Source organism: Eriocheir sinensis, chromosome 27, assembly GCF_024679095.1.
Source record: "Eriocheir sinensis breed Jianghai 21 chromosome 27, ASM2467909v1, whole genome shotgun sequence".
NCBI lineage: Eukaryota > Metazoa > Arthropoda > Malacostraca > Decapoda > Varunidae > Eriocheir > Eriocheir sinensis.
The window spans coordinates 5057893-5080988 of NC_066535.1; the positions used below are offsets into that span (position 1 = coordinate 5057893).

A 23096-nucleotide genomic window follows, 5' to 3' on the forward strand; every position below is an offset into this window, starting at 1 on the left:
CTCTCTCTCTCTCTCTCTCTCTCTCTCTCTCTCTCTCTCTCTCTCTCTCTCTCTCTCTCTCTCTCTCTCTCTCTCTCTCTCTCTCTCTCTCTCTCTCATTTTCTTTCTTTTCCTAACCTCCTACACTTCCACCATGACACTGCTTCGATGCCTCAGAACAGGTAACATATACAACCAAACCGAACAGTGGAGTAACACGAATAGAAAAAAAAAAAAAAAAAAAACGCGTAGCACATACCAACGATATAACAAAACGAAAATATCGGAAAAAAAAAATATTAACAGTCAACGATATACAGCAAAACAAAGGAAAAATATCACCAAAAAAGTATTATCAGCCATCAGTACATTCAAGCATATATAATCGGCAATCTCCAAAGTCAACAGTCAGACAAACAAACGCTGGAAATCTTGCACCGCCACCACCACCACCACCACCGGCAGCAACGAGGAGAGGTCAGGAAACAAACATTAAATCAAACAGTAAGATGAACACTGAAGTAAACACTCGCGTAAACGTTGTAGCTCGAGGATTTATATTTCTTTTTCCATTTATATTTCTTTTCCTTCTCCTCCTCCTCCTCCCGCAGCCCTGCTATTGGTTTCGACTTTTACTTCTTCATTGTTGGTCAAGATCTTAAAACTTTTCATAGCAGGCGTTTATATTTCGGATGATTTGGGTTTACATCTTATTTTGTACGTAAATCTACGTGCTTTATGGCGACGCGTGTGTGTGTGTAAAAAGCAACAAAGCCTAAAGTCTGAATCTGCTGAATATCATAAACACCAGGACAGAAAATAAAAGAAAACGAAGCAAGGCGTTCGTTTAGCAGCTTACGTAAGAGATAGTCGTGCAACACCAACACCAACAAGAAGAAAAGGAATAAAACGTTCATATATTCATTTATGCTTACAAGGTTCGTATCCATCAATATCTATTTACCTTTATCGCATCAAAACCTTCGAAGATTTTATTATTCGTTGCCTCCTTCCTCCCGCCCTGTACACCGGGCCGCACGAGTCCCCCGCTGCGGTATTAACACGTCCCTATATTATTTTTGTGTCCGTGCAGCAGACTTTATAGACTATCACGCATCTTTGTGGCTCCGGCGGCCCCACAGAACATAATAATAATACCAGACCAAGAAACCCAATGCAACGGAGATGAGGAGGAGAAGGAGGAGGAGGAGGAAGAGAAAGATAGAAGAGGAGGAGGTCGTGGAGTGGAAGATGGTTCGAGGCGTGTGGAAGAGGTCTCAAAGGCATGGACGGACGAGGGCTTGCTTGGAAAGGTGAACGTCCGAACTAAAATGCGAATTAACTTGAACAATAGTAAATAACTCTGCAGCAACATCATCGGGAGCACGGGTAAGAGGAGGAGGAGGAGCAGGAGCAACAGTATGAGCTCCTCCCTGCCCTATCTACAAGCCTTACCCTCCTCCTCCTCCTCCTCCTTCACTTGATTTGCCGCAAGACTCGAGTGATGCCATGACTCGCACCTGCAGCTTAGTAAATAATGGGAAGCGGCGGATTAAACCAGCAATCAGACCCTCGTTCCTCACTCCGACGGAAGAGCTGCCTGACGGGGGCCACAACGCCTAACCTAGATCTCATTTTCCTCCCCGCGCGGCCTTTGCTTGCCTGCAGACTGGGGGGCACTCAGGGTCAGCGGGGTGGTTGTCCGAGGGAAGGAAGGTTGCATAAAACGAGTCTCTGCGAGGCCTACTTCTTTTTTTCGTGCGTTACTGTGTGAATGTGACCTGCTTCGAGTACTGGTTAGCTATCTGGGACACTAATGGAGGTGTTCGTCAAGGTAACAGTAAATGCGATTGTTAAGGAGCACACGCATGCCCTTAGGATTCAGCGGATCTCGAGGAATATTCGAAACACACTAAAATGTTATCACACTTATTTTTAGATTTTACAACCGTTGCTGGAATGCTTTGTTGAATCAAATTTAGATACGTCTCGCGCTCTTTATTTACAGAGGTGTCTTGGTCAGATAGATTTATGGAAGACACGTAGTAACTTATTGGCTGTCAAGAGATGCCATGTGAAGGCTTATTGACTGAGTGGTTCACCTCTTGTAGGGTCCTTATTTCTTTGTATCCTTGTGTATCATTGTCAAACCTTGTGTATTTCTGTCAGTCCTTGTGAAAAGTTCTTTGGCATCCATTCCGAAACGCATTCTTACGAAACACAATAAAACTCACTCTATAGCTTTCTTTTAAACGACAAGTATATGATTGCAATGAAGATTTTTTTAACCAATCTCTCCATTTGCCATTTTAAACACCAGGCACATTTTTTGTTTATTGTCAATTTCTCATACTATTTTTAACTTACCTCTCCATATCCCTCTTCCAACCAGTTTTCTTAGTTTCTATTTCTTACCAATCTCCCCATTTTCTATTCTAGCCTGTCTCATTTTCCATTTCTAACCGATCCCTTCATATCCCATTTTTTTGCCGATCCTTCCACTTCTTATTTCTGACCACAATTCCCACCATCTCCCGTTGCCCACTCATCACAAACATGTTATCTTGCGTAAGCTGAAGCAAACCTTGAGCGCGCACACTGATATCACGCACACATGGAGGCCCTCTCATTCTCGCGTCGGGCAGCGTTACGCAAGCGGCAGAGTGATGCTTCTATAAATACACATCAACACTGACGGACGAGAAGAGAGATGTAGGGCGCCCAATACTTGCTCTTCCCACACGCTGTCAGGAAGTGATGGTTGGGGCGTCTTGCAAGTGTGCGTGTTGCGAGAAGAGAGGGGAGGGGGCGTGCATGTGTGTGTGTGTGTGTGTGTGTGTGTGTGTGTGTGTGTGTGTGTGTGTGTGTAAACAAGCAAGGGTACTTCCATTCCTTTGTCTCTGTTTGTTATGTGTCTCTTTGCTTGTTTCTGTCGGTCTGTCTTCCTCCTCTCTCTCTCTCTCTCTCTCTCCCTCTCTTTTTGTCGTTATTTTCTTTTTCCTTTCTCTCTTCACTGTCACTCAAGTCGATGTTCCTGTTATTTCCATTTCCGTTACGCCGCGGCCCACGAACGCAGCGCTGAATAGGCTGGTTGAGGATGGGCATGACCTGTAATCTTGGGCGGGTCATAGCACGAGCAGGACCAGTAGCATCAGGTAGACAGACAGGAAATAGAGATGAGATTAAAGCTTGTGCCGGGGCTGGATGAACTAGGCAGATAGAAGTGAAAAACGCTGGAAGAGGGTTTTGCCATGCAGTTGACTAATATGATATAGCTGTTGCTGATGATGATCTGTCATGGGTGGGACCTTAGCTATGAAGATACAAAGAAAGAGTGTCCTGAAGGGAAGTTGGAAATAGAACGACAAAAGTATGTTGGAGGAAAGAGGGGAATGAGGAAGAGGAAGAAGGAATGATGTGTAGGAAGAGGGGGAAGAGAACGAAGATGGGGGATGAAGGGGAAGGAGGAGGACAGGGGAGAGGAGGAGGAGGAGGAAGAGCCCGCAAGCACTCGGAGAAGAGACATGGAGAGGACAGTGAGGGCGTGAGAGGACGTGACGTTGGGAGGCGCAAAACACGGCGCGCAGGTGAAGGGAAGGTGACAAGAAAGTGCTGAGAGTGGAGCGCGGAATGTATCTTGTTCTGGAGGGAGGAGAAGAAAAGCTACGAGGCAAAAAATGGAAATAGGATACAAGCGGAAACTCCTCCGAGAAAATATTATTGTCTCCAAAATAAAGTAGGACCAAAGAAAAGAGAAGAATAAGAAGAATAGAAACTTATAATACAGGGAAAGAGCGGGGTGGAATTAGAAAAAAAAGGACAAGCGAAAACTGCCTGGGGAAAATATTATTGCCTCCAAATGGAAGTAGGAGGAAAAAAAAAAAAGAGAAGAATCCACACTTATAATATACAGGGAAAGAGCGTGATGGAAATGGAAATAGAAATCAAGCGAAAACTGCTCGGGAAAATACTGCCACCAAATGAAAACAGGAGCAAAGAAAAGAGAAGAATCCGAACTTATAATAAAAGGAACGAGCGTGATATTCCACACGAAGGAAGAAGATAAATATGCTTCCCTGAAAAGTGAAAATTAAGACGAGGTAGAAACAAAAATCTGGAAGAAGGAGTGAAAATTTACGTCAGAATATAACACACTACACTACATCTTCGAAACTCTAATATATGTATTTTACCGTTTTACGATATTAGTGTAGATATCGTATAGATGTCGTAAATAGTATTGAGGACAAGAAAACTGCGGCAAAGTATAAAGAGAAGTATGAGAACATGATGGAAACGGGAACTTATAATTTTGGCATCATAGGTAAGGCAGAGAGGAGTTGATGAATGGGTCAGTTAGTGGGAAAAGAGGAGCATGAGTGACGATATGAATGATTGACAGTGATTGGTTTCTGTGAGTTTGGCAGCGAAGAAAGAAAATGAACGACCAACTGTATGAGAGAAGACTAAACGGGGGATGAATCTTTGAACCATCTAATAAGGGAAGTAAGGGACTGGAAGCTTGGAAAAAGAACTGAAATGAATGACCCACTGTATGGGAGAAGATTAAACAGGAAATAAGTCTTTGAACCATCTATTCAGGGAAGTAAGGGATTGGAAGCTTGGAAAAAGAACTGAAATGAACGACCCATTGCATGAGAGAAGATTAAACGGGAAATGAGAATTTGAACCATTTAATAAGGGGATAGGAGAGCAGGTAAAGGTTAAATGAACAAAAGTGACTCACCTTCCCTCAGCACCAGTCCTCGGGGGCCCTACTGATTAGCATCCTCGATAAATAGTGAAAAAACAGGTTAAGTAATATAATAAATTCGGAACATGGAAATTCGGACCTCAAAGAATGGACGCCTTGAGGGAGCTGTAATCACCTGACATGAAAAACTTTTTGCTCTTTTTTTTTTGTGTGTGTGTGTATATGTGTGTGTGTGTGTGTGTGTGTGTGTGTGTGTGTGTGTGTGTGTGTGTGTGTGTGTGTGTGCATTTCTCGCGTTGTGTAAGAGATCTCGGCACATTTATTCATTATATATGCAGGAATGGTGCACTATTAAGGAACCAACCCCCACAGGCCACAGGTAAACAATAAAAAACAGTACAAACCAGTAGTACTTAACCTTGCTAACTCCACCCACTCCCTCGCACTCCACGCCTTGCTTCTCCCCTCCCCCCTCCTTACACCATCTCCACCACCAGCACTACCAACACACCTCCTTCCCACTACCTCCCCTCCCGCATTACATACCCCACTCGTCTTCCCCAATAGGTTCTCCGTCTCGTCAGTGGTGCCTTCCCAACTCGAGGGTTTGCAGTTCGACTTATAACACCGCAATCAGTGAGGTATTTGTTACACACACTACCTTACCGCCCACATAGTACCTGGTAAAGAAAAGGAGGAAGGAAGAGGAGAGAAGGAGGAAGAGGAGGGTGAGGAGGAGATGGAAGAGGGAAGCATGACTCATTCCTCACCTTATTGATTGCTCTTACCTGCCCTTAATTAACCACTCAGTCCTTTGCTCTTAACTGCCCCAGAGTCACCTGAGTTTACGCTCACACTGTCTTGATGGTTCTTCTTTGTGAGTGCTTGAGTATGTGTCCTTATGCATGTATGGTTGTGTTTTATTCTCTTTTTTATATTATTATTAGTGTTAGTGTTGATATTAACATTAGTAGTATTAGTTATAGTAGGCAGCGTTTTTTTTTTATCATAAGTTTTCACTCATATTCGTTGGTTTAATCTTCTTACCTATTTCGAGTGATCTTTTATTTTATTTTATTTTTTTCATTCCTAAACTCTCCCTTTCACAATAGTCTTCGTTATCGCTATTCTCTAACTCCACCTTACCTTACATCACTACCCCCCACCACCACCACTTCTTCCTCCTCTTCCTTCTCCTCGTCTTCGTCCTCATTCTCCCCATTCTACTCCTCCTTCTCAGTCTTCGTCTCCCTCTTCCTCTTTTGCATCTCCTTCCTATTCCTCGTATGTGTCACTTTCTCCTCTACGTCTTCCTGATCCTTCTCCTGCAGACACATATATACACATAGAAAGTGACAGTCGTGTGTGTGTGTGTTTGTGTGTGTGTGTGTGTGTGTGTGTGTGTGTGTGTGTGTGTGTGTGTGCGCGTTGCCGGCCATTGACCTGCTCTAGGCACAAATGGTTTAATCAGCTGTGGTTTTAGTTTGTTTCAGCGATTTTTTTGTTTTTGTTTCACCCTGATCTTCTTAGTGTTTCTCTCTCTCTCTCTCTCTCTCTCTCTCTCTCTCTCTCTCTCTCTCTCTCTCTCTCTCTCTATCTCTCTATCTCTCTCTCTCTCTCTCTCTCTCTCTCTCTCTCTCTCTCTCTCTCTCTCTCTCTCTCTCTCTCTCTCTCTCTCTCTCTCTCTCTCTCTCTCTCTCTCTCTCTCTCTCTCTCTCTCTCTCTCTCTCTCTCTCTCTCTCTCTCTCTCTCTCTCTCTCTCTCTCTCTCTCTCTCTCTCTCTCTCTCTCTCTCTCTCTCTCTCTCTCTCTCTCTCTCTCTCTCTCTCTCTGTTTGTCCACCTTCATTGGTCTTCTTTGATATAATTTTTGGTTTATTTTTAACTCACGTGAAAGGCTTGTTTTATTACTTTTACTTTTGGGATTTATTTTGCTAGTAATGAATAATGAGTTGTGGTTAGTTCTAGTTTCTTGGAGTGATTTGTTTTCTTGTTTTTCATTTTTCTTTCTTTTGCTTTGTGTGTGCTTGCCTTCTTATGATTTTTCTTTTATTTTCTTCCTTTTTCCCTTGCAAGTATTGTCCTTCAGCTCTGTTTTCCCACGTTTTTTTCTCCTTTTGTTATTCCGAATTGTCTTCTGTAATGTTTTTTCCTCGGGTGTTTCTTTTAAAGTTTTCGTTTTCACTTTCTTCGACTGAATTCTTGGTCTATTTTTTTTGTCGTTTCTGGTTTTGTATTTTCTTTCTCTTTTAGTTCGTTTTTCTTTTGTACGTGATCTACTGTGGGACAGTTTCTCCTCCCATCAACAGATTTCTTTATTCGATTAGATTTATTAAGGTATTGGAAATTCATTCGTTAACAGGTGTCCATAAGAATAAACACACACACACACACACACACACACACACACACACACACACACACACACACATACACACACAACCCCCTCCCCTCCCCTCCCCACACACACACACACAACCACCCCCCACACACACACAAACATACGCAACCAACCCCCCCCCCCCCCACACAAACATACACACACACCCCCCCCCCCCCCTACACACACACACACACACACACACACACACACACACACACACAATGCACAGTAGCAGCAGCATCCGTCTAGCCTCCCAGTCTGGTCTTCTCGCATTAATTCCCAACACTTACGTACCCATCCCCGAAGTGTGAGGCAATGCAGTGCTAACCCAACGACCAACGCACAGGTGAAGGTCGTGGAGGGTGGCTGCGACGGGTCACCCTTAGCGTCATGGTGGTGGTGGGATTGTGGTGGTGGTGGGGGGGGGGGGGTTGGTCTGCGGGTTCCTGTCTCTTTGTGGGAGGGAGGGGGAGAGAGAGAGACGGGGAATCAGCGGGAGTCCGTGATAACCCAATTTGGTGGACTGTCTGAGGGAGGGACTAGTTTATATGTATGTTTTTTTTCTTCCTTTTTGCTTCCTTTCCCTCTGTTTCGTGTATACCTCGTGGCCTCTTGTTCTTTTTTCCTTGGACGAAGTAGCACCAAGGGTATTTTTTTTGGTTGCATTTATTGTTTTTTTGCCATTGAGCTGCCTCCCTTTTAAAAAAAAAAAAACCTCAGTGTCTTCTTGTCTTTTTACCTGCACTGACGACTGATCTTACTCTCTTCCCTCGTCCATTCGTTAGGTAACTCCACTTCACCTTTAATTAATCACCACCATCGCCCAGGCACCCCTCCCACACATACCACTGCAACCTCATTCCTTCCTTCATATCCTCCATCTCTTCCATCTCTTCTCTAATCCGTTTGCTCCTACTGCTCCTCCTCCTCATACTCCTGCAGGCTCTCTTTCTTTCCCCTTCCTCTTCTACTCCTCCTTTCGCTCGTCTTGGGAGGGATTAAGAACAACTCATTTAAGGAGCGCATTTGGCTCATTAATTTTGCACAACAAATAAGAGAGCTCGGTTGTGCGTGCCCGGTCGACGTCCCATAAACAAGGTCCTGCCCCGGAATACTCTTGAACCCGCCCATCCATACCTCTGTACCCCCTTCCATCCCTCTCCTTCTTGGCTCTCCTCCTACCCCTTTCATCCTATCTCCCTCCTTCCCCTCCCAGCAACGTACCCTCTTCACGATCTCTATAAACTAAGAGAAGAAAACCACCCCGTTCGCATTACATTCTATCATCGGTGTGGGTCTTCTTCTTCCTCTTCCTCTTCCTCTTCCTCCTCCCTCTCGAGTTTCATAGGGCGTGGTGTGAGAGACGGGGGCAGGGGGGGGGGGGGGAGAGAGAGAGAGAGAGAGAGAGATGAGAGATGAGAGATGAGAGATGAGATGAGAGATGAGATGATGCTTACAGTACTGGTAAGGTATATATTTATTTTTGTTTCTTTTCTAACATTTTTTGCTCTCCCAGTATCTTCCTCTTCCCTGTGCCCTATCCTCCCTATCCTCATCCTTGCTTGGTGTGTGTAAGAGTGTACCCTGTATGGAACGTGGTTGGGGGGAGGATGAAAAAATGCAAGCTCTTCAGACTAAGTAAACCAACCCCTCGCATGCACCACTTATTAAACCCTATTATGGTCTGCTTGATATCGCGTCCATTTATTTGCATTTTCCTCTAATCACCGCCGGCTTAAAATAAAACTCCCTTGCGATGCGGCGGACTTTTCACGCGGGAGTCTTGTCGTAGGACGGTAATGGGCAGAGAGGAGACAGGAGGCGCTGATCCTTAAAGCTTCCCTCCCCGTCGCTGCCGCCTGCTTCCTTCGCCTGGCTTGTCCCGGGAGCTAAGCGTGCCTCAGTCCGCTCGTCCCTGGAATACCAATGCTTTAGGTGGGGGAGGTGACGGGCACGGCCACCTAACCAGGGCGAGGTGAGACAGCGGGAGGTGCTGGGAGGTGAGCAACTTTTACGCCTGTGCTAGTGAGGATAAAGAAGCAACACGAGGATGATGGGAAGAGACTGAAAAAGGAAACAATGGAAGGGTGGGAAAGGACTGAAAAGGAAGGCAGAGGAAAGGAGAGGGAAGGAGAAGAGTCAAGGAGGATATGAAGAGAGAAGACAGGATTGAGAAATGACGTTTAGGGAGGAGGAGGGCATGTTAAGAGAGTAGAGAAGGAGGACAGGAATAGAGTGGAAAGGACTTAAACATGGAAGGGAAGATGAAGGCAACTCAAGGGGATGCTACTAGAAAAGCGGAGAGAAATGATAAAGAAACCAGAAGGACGAGGAAAGAAAATCTGGAAAAAACAAGTGACGATCAAGAGGTAGGTAACACGAAAGTTGAAAGAGAAAGGGAGACGTAGAGTTACAAGAAAAAGGGAAGAGAAGACAGACACGGCAAGAAGGTGGCGGAATACAGAAGAGAACATTGTATAGAAGATTAGGGAGGAAGACGAGTTCATGATAATAATAAGAAAAAAAACGGGAGATAAGGACATGACACTATGGAGGAGGAAATGAAATAAAATAAGAGACTGAAAAGAAGAACCTAGAAAAATAAAAAAATGATATATATGAAAACCAGGGGGAAAATATCATCGACCAAATTCCTTTTCCATAAATATTTACACAGTGGGAAAGGATAAATGAAATAAACTGGAAAGGACGAAACTAAACCGGCTGAAGGATGAAGAAATATAAAAAAAATACCCGGAAGTGAAACTCTAATCTTTTATTTTTCCACCGGTTTTGCGTTTTCCTCAAATCATTGTATAAGAAGTCTGTCATCGCCACGTGTGCTCTGGTTTAAAAGTGCCCTCACGTAAACCCTCGCTCTCCCCGGCCACTTATTGCCATCCTAAAGTGTGTTGTAAATCTTCCCTCGTCACACTCACCAAGCAATCCTTACTACACCTTTCCTTGCCTTCATTTCTCTCTCCTCTCCTCTTTTTTTCCCCTTCTCTCTCTTTTACTCTCACCTCTGTTTACTCCTCAAACCCACTTTTCTTTCCTTCTTTCCTCTCCTCTCCTCTTTTTTTTCTCTTCTCTCTCCTCTATTATCACCTCTGTTTAGTCCTCAACCCCACTTTTCTTTCCTCCTCTCCTCTACCCTTCTCTCTTCTCTTTTCACCTCTGTTCCTCACCACCATGTTTTTTTCCTGTTTTCCTCTTCTCTTCTCTTGCAATCTCTGTTCTTCACCGTACTCAGTCCTCACCACCACTCCCCTTTCTTTCCTCTCCTCTCCTCTCTCTTCTCTTCACACCTCTCCTCGTCACCGCCGCCTGTCCCTCACTCAGCCCCTTGGTAACAGCCTCTCTCGTAGCTCTTTATAGTTGACCTCGGCGCTTATAGGCACTCCTTAGTATCCGATGTAACTCCTCCGAAATGCGTTTGTACTCAGTTTAACCTTTTTGATCCTCCCCACAAGGCCAGCCCCGCCAGACCAACCCATTCCAGCCCATCCCCTCATACTATTCTGTCCCATCCCATCCCAGACCCGTCCCGTCCCTTCCAGTCCACCACCTTGTTAAAAATTGTTAGTATATGCGTGTAGTCAATATTACAATTACGGGAAAGCACTAATGGACTGTGTTTGATCCTTACCTCTTTTTTTCTCTTTGTTTCTTCTCTTTTTTTATTTTCGTTTTTTTTCTCTCCTTTTCTTCTTTTCAGGTTTTCCTCAGTTCTCTTTCATTTTGTTTTATATTCTTGTTTAATCTTCTTTTTTTCTTCTGTCCTGTTTTCTCTCCTTCTTTCCTATGCTCTTCTTATATCATCTCCTCTTCTCTCTTCTCCCCTGTGCTCCTCTTCACCTATTTTACTTCATTTCCTCTTTTCCCCTCTCTCTATTCCTGTCCTCCTCCTCTCTCTATATATACTCTCTTAACATGACCTCCTCCTCCCTAAACGTCATTTCTCAATCCTGTTTTCTCTTCTCATATCCTTCTTGATTCTTCTTCTCTATCCTTCCCTCTCTCCTTTTCTCCACTCCTCTCCTTCCCCATCCTTCCCTCACCCGCCCTTCCTTTCTCTCCTCTCCTTCCATATCCTTCCTCCCTCTCTCCTTTCCTTCACTCTTCTCCTTCCCCATCCTTCCTTCACCCGTCCTCTCCTTCTCTCTTCTCCTTCCCTATCCTTCCCCCTCTCTCCTTTTCTTTACTCTTCTCCTTCCCCATCCTCCCCCCTCTCTCCTCCTTTCCTTTCTCTCCTCTCCTTCCATATCCTTCCTCCCTCTCTTTTTTTCTTTATTCTTCTCCTTTTCCATCCTTCCCTCACCCGTCCTTTCTGTCTCTCCTCTCCCTCCCTATACTTCCCCCTCTCTCCTCCTTTCCTTCACTCTTCTCCTTGCCCACCCTTCCCTCTCCTCTTCCGCCCTTTCCTGCCTCTCCCTGCACCTCTGATATCAACCCGTATATTCGGAGTCACAATAAATATACCCATTACGAGGACGACATAAATCATGCGCTTGAAATTTATGGAGCACACGTGGAGAGAGAGGGAGAGACGAACCGACACGCACACACACACACACACACACACACACACACTGAAAAATAAGTCACCGTCGTATAAATGGATCACAGACACCAATCAACCAAGCAACCAATACGACACACGCGGCGGTCTTATGCAAGAAAATTGTCTACCCGCGTCTTCCCTTTAAAAGTTTTTGTTGCTTCTTGGGACTGAAGGATAAGTATACTCACAATTCATTCAGTGTTCTTGGTTTGGTCCACCCTGTTTATATTCATCTCGTGGTTAACTCCTCCTCCTCTCCTTCCCCTCTCTCCTCCTCCTCCTACTCCTCCTCCAGATATGCATGTAAATGTAAATAAATAAGAACACGCTATAAGACTGATAGATCCGCACCTGGTTATTGGGACGCCGTAAAAGAACTAGTCGTGGGGTACAAACATATTCCTCCACCTTCACCTCTGCCTCCTCCTCCTCTTCCTCTTCCTCCTCCACCTCCCCGTGTCCTTGAACTTGAGACTCCAGCCGGAAGTACGCATCACTAAGGAATAATAAGAAAGAGCAAAGAAAGTGGTAGAGGTGAAAAGAGAGTCGGAGAAGATGGAAAATAGAGGAAGAGTGGGAAAGCAGATGATGATGATGAGGAGGAGGAGGAGGCGAAGAGCGGTGTATATGAGGTGGATAAAGTAAGGGAGATAGAGGAGGTCGAGGGTGGTAATGGGTGGAGAAGGTGCAAGGTAATGGAGGAGGTTTGGGATAGTGGAGAGGAGATGAAGTTGTAGAAGTGGAAGAGATGTAGGAAGTGGAAAGTGGGAAAAGGTAAAATACATGGGAAGGAGTGGAGGAGGAGAAGGAGGAGGAAGAGGTAAAGGACGACGGTAGTGGAAGTGAAAATGATTGAAAGAATGAAATCACGAAGAAGGTGGATGGAAGAATAAAAGAAGAAGGAACGTAGAAAAGGAGGAGAACAGAAGTGGAGGTGGAGTGGGAAGAGAGGAAGAGTTAGAAGAAAAGGATAAGGAGAAAAGTGGTGAACATGGGGTGGGAAAGGAGTGTAGGAGGTGAAGGACAGGGAACAAAGCAGGAGAAGAGTGAAGTGGAGGATATGAGAGATGGAGAAGAGGAGGAGGAAGCGAAAGAGAGAGCGTGAAGCAAGAGTGCGAAGTGAATGGGCTTGGAAATCGATAATGAAAATAATGAAGTCGAGACAAAACGAAGAGGTACTTGGGGGCAAATAACAAGACTTGGGAGGCAATAATGTTACGTTGGAACCGACTATTAATTCGTCCCTGCGCTGCCAAATCTTGTACAACAGGAAATTTGGGAGATTAGAAAACGTAAAGGAAATGTCAGGATATCTTACGCCAAGTTTTAAGTGGCCATGTTTTGTACGCGCAGGAAGGCAGACAGAAATAAAGTTGAGGAAAGTTAAAGAAAAAAACAATTAAATGAAAGGAAAAACAATAACCCGGCTCATAGTTTTTGTTATCGTGTTCTTTATTATTTTTTTTCAATGTTAATGATAGAGGTTATGTTTCGAATCAGGGAAAAAAATAACAGTGGAAAGAATGAAGTAGAACAGAGTTTGATCCTTTCACAGCTATTTGTCCTTTTGTTCTCCCTTTTTTTATACTTGTGAAAGCGTTTTTGTTTTTAAGTTTTGGATCAGAAAAAAAATAACAATGGAAAGAATGAAATAGGAAAAAGTATAATCCTCCTTACCTCCTCTTGTCCTTCAGCGTTTTTCCTTTTCTTATACTTTTGATAGATAATTTGTTCCTTAAGTTTTGGATCGGAAAAGAATAACAATGGAAAGAAAGAAGTAAAGTATAATCCTCCTTACCTCTTCTTGTCCTTCAGCGTTTTTCCTTTTCTTAGGCTTTTGAGAGATAATTTGTTCCTTAAGTTTTGGATCGGAAAAGAATAACAATGGAAAGAATGAAGCAGAAAAAGTATAATCCTTCTCACCTCCTCTTGTCCTTCAGCGTTTTTCCTTTTCTTATACTTATGATAGATAATTTGTTCCCTAAGTTTTGGATCAGAAAAGAATAACAATGGAAAGAATGAAGTAGAAAAAGTATAAGCCTCCTTACCTCCTCTTGTCCTTCAGCGTTTTTCCCTTTTATATACTTTTGATAGATAATTTGCTCCTTAAGTTTTGGATCAGAAAAAAATAACAATGAAAAGCATGAAGCAGAAAAGGTATAATACTTCTCACCTCTTCTTGACCTTCAGTGTCGTTTTTCCTTTCTATTATTTTTGAGAGAGCTTCTGTGTCTCCGGTTCTGGGTCAGTAACAATAACATAAGCCTCATGTCTTTCTGGAGATTGTTTGGATTAGTGACACAGTAACAAAGAAACAATAATAATGACTTTGCAAAGCTTTAATAGTCGCGTGTTACTGAGTCAGTCACTTCATTCTTTCTTTCTTTTTTCTCTTTTTTCATACATTTCAAAAGAGAGTACGTGTTTTGCCATTGATCAGCGACGTAACGGGGGATAATTTTTTTTCATTAAGAGCTCATCAACGTCACACCAAAAAAATATGTCAAGTGATGATGGTGACTGCATTTCTTTCTTTCCTTTTTCAATACATTACAAAGAGTTTCTATGCCCTGCTTCTAATCAGTATCGTAATAGAATAAAGTATCATGTCTTTTTTTATGGAGAGATCATCAATATAAAACTGGTGAAGGATGTCGAGTCGTAGTGATGATCGCATGTTCTTTTATTTTATTTTATTTTTTTCATACGTTTCAAAGGGTTTCCGCGTCTTGCTTTTTGATCAGTAACCGTAACATAATAGGGTATCTTGTCTTTTTATTGAGAGATCATCAGCATAATACCAAGGATGTCGAGTATATGTAGTGACTGTACTTCTCTCTTCCCTTTTTCTTACATTTCAAAGAGTTCCCGCGTCTTACCTCTGATCTGTAACGTAACAGAATAAAATATCACGTCTTTTTAATGCAGAGATCATCAACAACTAAGGATACCGAGTCTTCTCTTTCCTCATACGTTTCAAAGTGTCTCCATGTCTTGTTTTCGATCGGTAACAAAACATAATAGGGTATCATGTTTTTTTCTTTTAGGGAGATCATCAACGTAATACCGAGTAAGGATGTCGAGTCTTGGTGGCGTTGTTGCTGCTGGTGTGTCTCAGTCGCTGGTTCACGCCTTTTTCTTCCCTTCCCATCACTCACGCTGTCGGATCGGCGGCGTGAGTGTTTTGCGCGAGTTATGTGCTTCCCGCAGACAATGAACGCGTGAGGACGTGCCCACATTGGCTTCCCTCTGGTTTTCCCGGTGGTCTCTCTGTCTCTGTCTCTTCTCTTCTCTTTTCTACTCCAGCCTTGTCTTTTCTTTTTTTTTCTTCTCTTCTCTTATCCTTCTTCTCTTCTTTTCTCTTCTTTTTTTCCCTTCCCTTCCCTTCCCTTGCCTTGCCTTGCCTTGCCTTGCCTTGCCTTGCCTTGCCTTCCCTTCCCTTGCCTTGCCTTGCCTTGCCTTGCCTTGCCTTGCCTTGCCTTTCCGTCCATTCCCGCCTCTTCCCTTCCCTTCCCATCCCTTCCCTTCCCTTCCCTTCCCTTGCCTTGCCTTGCCTTGCCTTGCCTTGCCTTGCCTTGCCTTGCCTTGCCTTGCCTTCCCTTCCCTTCCCTTCCCTTCCCTTCCCTTCCCTTCCCTTCCCTTGCCTTGCCTTGCCTTGCCTTGCCTTGCCTTCCCGTCCATTCTCGCCTCTTCCCTTCCCTTCCCATCCCTTCCCTTCCCTTCCATTGCCTTGCCTTGCCTTGCCTTGCCTTGCCTTGCCTTGCCTTGCCTTGCCTTCTCTTCCCTTCCCTTCCCTTCCCTTCCCTTCCCTTCCCTTCCCTTCATTTCCCTTCCCTTCCCTTCCCTTCCCTTCCCTTCTTTTCCATTTTCTTCCCTTCCCTTCCCTTCCCTTCAATTCCCTTCCCTTCCATTCTCTTCCCTTTTCTTTCCTTCCCTTCCCTTTCCTTTCCTTCCCTTCCCTTCCCTTCCCTTCAATTCCCTTCCCTTCCCTTCCATTCTCTTCCCTTTTCTTCCCTTCCCTTCCCTTCCCTTCCCTTCCCTTCCCTTCCCTTCCCTTCCCTTCACTTCCCGTCTCTTTTCTTCCCTTCCCTTCCCTTCCCTTCCATTCCATTCTCTTCCCTTTTCTTCCCTTCCCTTCCCTTCCCTTCCCTTCCCTTCCCTTCCCTTCCATTCCATTCTCTTCCTTTCTCTTCCCTTCCTTCCTTCCTTCCTTCCATTCTCTTCCTTTTCTTCCTTCCCTTCCTTCCTTCCTTCCCCTCCCTTCCCTTCCCTTCCCTTCACTTCCCGTCTCTTTTCTTCCCTTCCCTTACCTTCAATTTCCTTCCCTTCCCCTCCCTTCCCTTCCTTTGTCTTCTCTTCTCTACTTTTTCCTTCTTTCCTCTCCTCTCCTCTCCTCTCCTCAACTCTTCTCTCACATCCTCTCCTCTCTTCTCCCCATCGGGCGTTGGCCACACATCCGCTCTTCTTCAACACCTGTTCGCTTGGGTATGAAAATCACGAGGCAAAAAACTTCAGGTGCAAAAACTAGGGACAGCAGATGAGTTTTCTCTTATCATTTTGAACAAGTTTTAGTGAATGAGAAAAGAAAAGATTGCAATATTTTTTTTGAAGCGTGGATGAAGAGTTCAAAATCATATCGTCTCAATATTCCATTCTTTCCTTTTAATGCAGAGAGTGAAATGTTCTTCCAACGTATATGTAGAGGTGTGTAGAAATGGATAATCTGCTCTATTCTAATTTTTCCTTTTGTCTTCTCGTCTCCTCCGCTCCGTAGTACAAAATCTATAGCTTCGGCATTTATGTTTCCTCGTTCATTTGTTATCTCGTTCTTGCGCTCCCGTTGGTGGTTTAGCGGCAGATTTACAACGATCGAACGTGGTCTTGTGTGTTCTTTACCAACCCCTTTCAGACCGTAATTAAGAAGGCCCCGTCATTCCCACGTAAGTCAGATTGTTTTTTCCTCCTTATCCTGTGGCTTCCTGTCGTATGTTGCCGATGCTTCATGTGGGAACCGAACCGTAGTAATGAGGTGTGGAAATGGTGAGGCGAAGATTATTGTTCTTGGAGGAGAAATTGTGGCCTTCGCTCTATCCGGCGGCCTCCCAAAATAAGGCCTTCGGTGAAATTAAGTTATCCCATCAGTGAGAAATGTTCGTGACCTTATATCACTAGTTTGTTTTTCCTTCCATTCAGCGGCGTGTGAAGAAGCCTCTATTATTTTCTCCTTGTATGTCATATCTCTCTCTCTCTCTCTCTCTCTCTCTCTCTCTCTCTCTCTCTCTCTCTCTCTCTCTCTCTCTCTCTCTCTCTCTCTCTCTCTCTCTCTCTCTCTCTCTCTCTCTCTCTCTCTCTCTCTCTCTCTCTCTCTCTCTCTCTCTCTCTCTCTCTCTCTCTCTCTCTCTCTCTCTCTCTCTCTCTCTCTCTCTCTCTCTCTCTCTCTCTCTCTCTCTCTCTCTCTCTCTCTCTCTCTCTCTCTCTCTCTCTCTCTCTCTCTCTCTCTCTCTCTCTCTCTCTCTCTCTCTCTCTCTCTCTCTCTCTCTCTCTCTCTCTCTCTCTCTCTCTCTCTCTCTCTCTCTCTCTCTCTCTCTCTCTCTCTCAGCGGAAACCCCAAGGCACATATTGCATAATTTAAAGGGCTTTTGTCTTCTTATTGGGCCAAACTAACACACACACACACACACACACACACACACAACACACACACAACACACACACACACACACACAACACACACACACACACACACACACACACACACACACACACTTTCCCTAACTTTCTTATAGTCTATAGAAGGGACTCAGGAGGTCCATGCACTGACTCTGAATGGAAATTGGCAGAGATGAAGAACGAGAGGAAGAAAGAGAGGAAAGAAGAAAGAGAAAGTGAGCACGAGTTCTTTCAGACGTGACTCTTAGTTTTAATGGGTGGAGAGAGCGACAGACAGATAGATAGATATAAAAATAGATAGAGATAAATAAATAGATTGATCTCTCTTCTGGCCACTCATTATTTTTTTCTTTTATCGGAACTGTGCCTAACGGGCTTTTTTTTCTGTGAGCTGTATCCTCTACTATAAAAAAAAAGGATAGATAGATAGAGAGTGAGATAGACAGGGTGATAGAGTATTAAGACTGACGACAGTGTTGGGGAAGATCTATTATTATTACACACACACACACACACACACACACACACACACACACACACCAAGACACCCTTATGGCCTGTTCTTACGTGCCGATAACAGCGTGTCCTCCGCCCCCTCGCCGCGTCATTACCACGCCGCTAGTCACTCCGCCTCATCGTGCCCGGTGTTTACGGCGCCGCGCCGGGCATAAACTCCGCGAGGCTCATTAGTGCTTTGTTATGTGCTAGGCGTCCTTTAAACATTCAGGGCCTCGACTATTGCTTGGTAAGTATATTAAAAGTGATGCTCAAGATGGTTTAATATATTTTTTTTTATTCTTCTTATCTCGTCTCGTAGAAATTGTAGCTAGATGATAAATTTTGTTTTTTACGCTCCGTTGAGTAGTGGTTAGCGTGCTTGACTGAGACTCCGCGGGCCCGGCTTCGAATCTTGGCCCGGGCAGTAGGCGTGCAGCTCACCTAGCTGTTCATCCTCCCTCTTGGGTTGGTCGATAGATGGGCTCCTGGGGACACCTGGGAAAGGTAAACTGTGGCAATCCCGGACTTCACATTGGCCCGTGTTCCGGGGTAATGTTTATTATTATTATTATATTTTTTTTACCCACCACAGGCTCAAAGGGCCAAAGGTATGGAGATGAGCACCGCAGCCACGCGCAGCTATAGCCTGTGCACCCAGCTTTACCTTACCTTTTATCGTTACGTTTTCCTTCTTTTGTTGTTCGTTAGGTTTATGATCATAGTTTAGATTGTAATAAATGTGAGCGTATATGTTATTTTCTACGGCGATAACGACAATATTTATTAAGTTACTATAAGCACTACTGATAATGATGGTGATAATGCTGATGATACTCTCTCTCTCCCTATCTCCGTAACTTTTCATCTATCTATCTTTTATCCCTCAATGTACAGATAATGGAATGCATATATTCATCACACCTTCACTCATATCCTTTCCCATTCCATTTCTCCTCACGTTTTCCCTCGCCTCACCCTCGTCCTTCAAGACAAAAGTTATGAGGGAATTACACTAATGATGAGAAGTATGAAAACAGTTGTCCTGAAAATGATTGTTATGGGGAACGTAATGAGCGACGAGTGATTACGATAATGAGAGAGAGAGAGAGAGAGAGAGAGAAAGTCGTGATGAAGTGATAATTAAGGTGATAAACAGCCTTTGTATTTATAATTAGAGGTGAGGAAGAGCAATGCACCTGGCGAGAACTGAGAGAGAGAGAGAGAGAGAGAGAGAGAGAGATAATACGCGCAATGATGTTGATAAAAACGGAAGAAATGTGTTAGGAAGTGATGGTGATACACAGTAATAAAAGTGATAACAGCGATAATGAAGGGAGAGACTGCAATGGGACAGGTGATGGTGAAGATGTGCTTGCCTAAGGAAGAATAAGGGAGAGCTAGAGGGAAGAGGGGGAGAGAGAGAGAGAGGGAAATGGAAGTGTTGGGAGCAGATGTGAGGCGGATAGGAAAAGAGGGAGAGATGATGGAAGATGATGTGATTGTTTGAGGATGGGTAAGGAAGAACTAGGTGGATGAGGGTGAGAGGGGGAGGTGGAAATGGAAATGGAAATGTAGTGACCGGAATGTAGTGTTGTAACGTGCCTGTTGAATGGTAATTACTGAAAGCTATGGTGAAGAGCAAGACAGTGAGTGATGTTAAAGAGAGTGACAGAGAGAAAGAGATAGAGAAGAATGCTATACCGAGGAAGTAAAGAGAATAGGAAATTGTAAATGTCAGAAAAATATAATGGTAAATGATGACGCACATGATGGCGACATAAAAAAGACAGTATTGTGGTTGTGCTTATTGGTGATTATAGTGCTTAAGTAATGGAGGCACTCAGGATTGTGCAAGATAACGACACAAAGAAATTACAAATCATATAATAATAAAAATGCGCCGCGTAATAATACTAAATCGTCACACTTAAGTCAAGACGCTCGTTATGATAATCCGAATGTACTGATTATAGCTTTGGTGTTGCATTTAATGGCCACTCCATTGTCGGGGCTCATAATAAACCTGCTCAATTTCCCTTCCCTCGCGTGTACATTACGTGCGTTGTCACACTGTTTTCCCATTGTTCCTCGCGCCGCCGCAGACACTCTTACAGCGGGTCATTGCTCATAGTTCCTTAACCTCCGCTGACCTAACCTCCAGTCGGGTCAATCGTCTTATTATTAAAGGGCCTGAAGTGTGGTGTATATAGTTTATGATAGTTATCCCATAATGTCCTGCCGTTTGGAAGTTTTCTTTGTCACTAAGTTGGTTTTAAGTTGTTGTTTTTTCGTGTTTATTCTTTGTTGGACTTTCTGATTGCTCTCGTTTCTCTATATATTTCTGTGCTCCTCTATTTGTTCTACCAATTGGAAGTTTTTTGTGACTAAAATTAATGCTTTATGATGTTTTCTATGAGTCCTTCGTCTCTATTCTTGGTACGATTTTCTGCTCATTCTTTATTTTATTTTTTCATTGTTGCAGCATCATCAGGCTTGCGTCCGTTGTGTGTACTGTTACTAGATTAGCTTTATGGTGTTTTCTATGTACTGTAGGATTTTCTGCTTGCTCTTTTTTTCTTTTACTTTTACATCGGATTTGTGGCTGTGCGCCATATAATGTTGTGGTGATGGAAGCTTTTTTCTCGCTGACACAACTATTGTCTTTATAACGCAAGGCATCAGCTGTTCTCCCCTCAAGACAAATGTTCATTTCCCTCGTTTAATTGCCTCGTGTTGGCCTTCGTTGTCTTCATTAGCGAGGAATGACTGTCTTTTCCGTCTCGGCCATAACAGTCGTTCTCATTTCTCTTATTTCTCCTTCTTTGTCTTTGGTTTCTCCTTTCATCCCGGTATTCTGTTTTGCTCAGCTTTTCCTTTTCATTAATTCACTTTACTGATTTTTTGAGTCACCTTCCTTTTTCCGCTTTATTCGTGGTAATTATATTCTTTCTTTTAATTTTTCCTTCGGGTTCTCTACTTTCTTCTCTACTTCTCGAAATTATTCATCGTTCTGTTTTTTTTTCCAAATGTTCCTACTTTATATTCTTTTTACTTATTCAGTTGTACTCTCAGATTACATTTTTTTTCTGTCTTTTATATTCTTTCTGTCTTTCTCAACGTATGCTTTTGTTTTTCTCTTTCATCTGTCTCTTCCATAAGTATCATATATATTTTTTTCACACCTATTTTTTTCATTCTCCCTCCATTAATATCTTTTTTCACATTCGCTTTTAGTTTTACACCAATTTTGCCTTCTCCTCCTTTTAAAGTTAACCCTTTTTCCGCCATTATTCTCCTGTTACCTTGCTAATGTTTGTTTTTCTCATTCAAGTCCCATAGTGATAGCTTCTTTCATCCTCCTCGTCGTTATTTTTTTTCCTAGCCCTATTCGCATTTTGTTTTATATTAATTTCGTCTTCTCTTTTCCCGTCTGTTCTCCCTTGTCACCTCTTCTCTCTCCTGTTATCCTTGCTAATGTTCTTTTTTTCTATTCAAGTCCCATAGTGATAGCTTTTTTCATCCTCCTCGTCGTTATTTTTTTTCCTACCCCTATTCGCATTTTGTTTTATATTAATTTCGTCTTCTCTTTTCCCGTCTGTTCTCCCTTGTCACCTCTTCTCTCTCCTGTTATCCTTGCTAATGTTCTTTTTTTCTACTCAAGTCCCATAGTGGTACTTTTTCTCCCCCTCCTCATCCCTCATTTTTTCAGCCTCGCCTCCTTCCATCTCTCCCCGCGGCGCTAATCACCACCCATATCCATTTAAACCACTTTCCTCACGTCATTCTCACCCTGTTTCACGCTCCGTCAATTTATCATACTCCATTAATCTATCGGTATCCTTTTAACCCTTCACCTCTCTCACCCTTCTTCCCGCCCTCCCTGTCTGCCTCATCCTCTCCCATATGTTCCTTCTCTCCTTCTACCTCCTTCCGTTTCTCTTCTCCTTTCCTCTTTCCATTTCTCTTCTCCCGTCCTTCCTCTTTTCTTTTCTTTCTTTATCTTCGTTTTTTTCTTCGCCTCTCACCTTTCTTCCCCCATTGCCTGTCTCTCTCTTCTCCTTTTTCACTTTCTTTAATTCCTTTTTTTTTCTTTGCCTCCATTTCTTCCACCTTTCCCTTGCTTACCTTTCTTCTTTCCCACCTTTCGTCCTTCGTTTATTCCCTTCATCTTCCTTACTTTCTTTCTTTCTCCCTATTTCTCACCCTCTATCCCATCCCACCTTTCCTTTGTCTCCTCCGTCCCTCCTTCCCGTTCCTCGCCCCTTCCTCCACCCTAGCCTCATTGGGTCTGTCCTGCGCCAACAGTATCATCGCTGGTGTGTGTTATCAAGGGAGGAGCCGATGACAGCCACACCGAGCGTCACTTCCACACTCATTAATCATAGCGGGATGGGAGAAGGGGGTGGGGAGGGTGGGAAGGCGGATAGAGGGTAGGGAGGGTGGGAAGGTAGAGTGAGGGTAGGGAGGGTGGGAAGACAGAGCGAGGATGGGATGGAGAGAGCGGGATGAAGGGAGAGAAGATGGTGTCCAGGGAGAGGTGATATTGAGAGAAAGAGAGAGAGGAGAAGATAGAGAAAAGGAAAGGAAAAGAAGAAAGAAAAGGTGAGTGCGAGTGAATTGATAGGAAGGTAGGAAATGGAAGGAAAGAGGATGACGATGGAAATATGGAAAGGGAAGTGAGAGACGGAGGAAGAGAGAGATAGAAAAAGAAGGGAGATTAAGGAGAAAGGGGAAAGAGTGAGAAAATGGTGAGAAATATAGAAATCAAGGTGAGAGGGCTGTGGGAAGGAAGATGGGGAGAGAGAGAGAGAAAGACAGAAACAAGAAAGGATAGTGGCGAGAAAAAGATAAAATAGAAAGCGAGGGAGGGAGTTTGGTAAGCCAGGAAAGGGTTCAGCATATCAGATTACAAGGTGAACAGTAGCTGGGGGATGATCGACGATTCTGACCTTTGTGGTGAATGAACGAGTAGGGGATGACGATTATTTCTACCCCTTCTATACTGTGTGGCCTATAGGTGCAGAGGAAGGATGTAGCACAGGTATTGGTGGTAGAGCGGCGCGAGGAGACGGGTAGATGGATGTAACAATAGGTGTGAACAGGCTGGGAGATTGATGAGCCCGCGGAAAAGGTTGTGTTGGTCAGAATGCAGCGTGGTGTAAAAAGTGGGAAGGCTCCTTAATTAAAAAGTAACTGTACCGCATGTTTTTTTTCTTTTATGTCTTGTTTTGCAAGGGGAAAAATGCGAGTCCGTTGCTTATATGGAGGTCTCTTTTTTTTTTTTTCTTAT

General features: G+C 43.8%; 1 protein-coding gene across 2 annotated transcripts in view; it reads left to right on the plus strand.

Moving 5' to 3' along the window:
- The window catches only part of LOC127004029 (protein inscuteable homolog), a 225072-nt gene that overhangs the window by 69006 nt on the left and 132970 nt on the right, over positions 1–23096 (plus strand). The window lies entirely within an intron of this gene.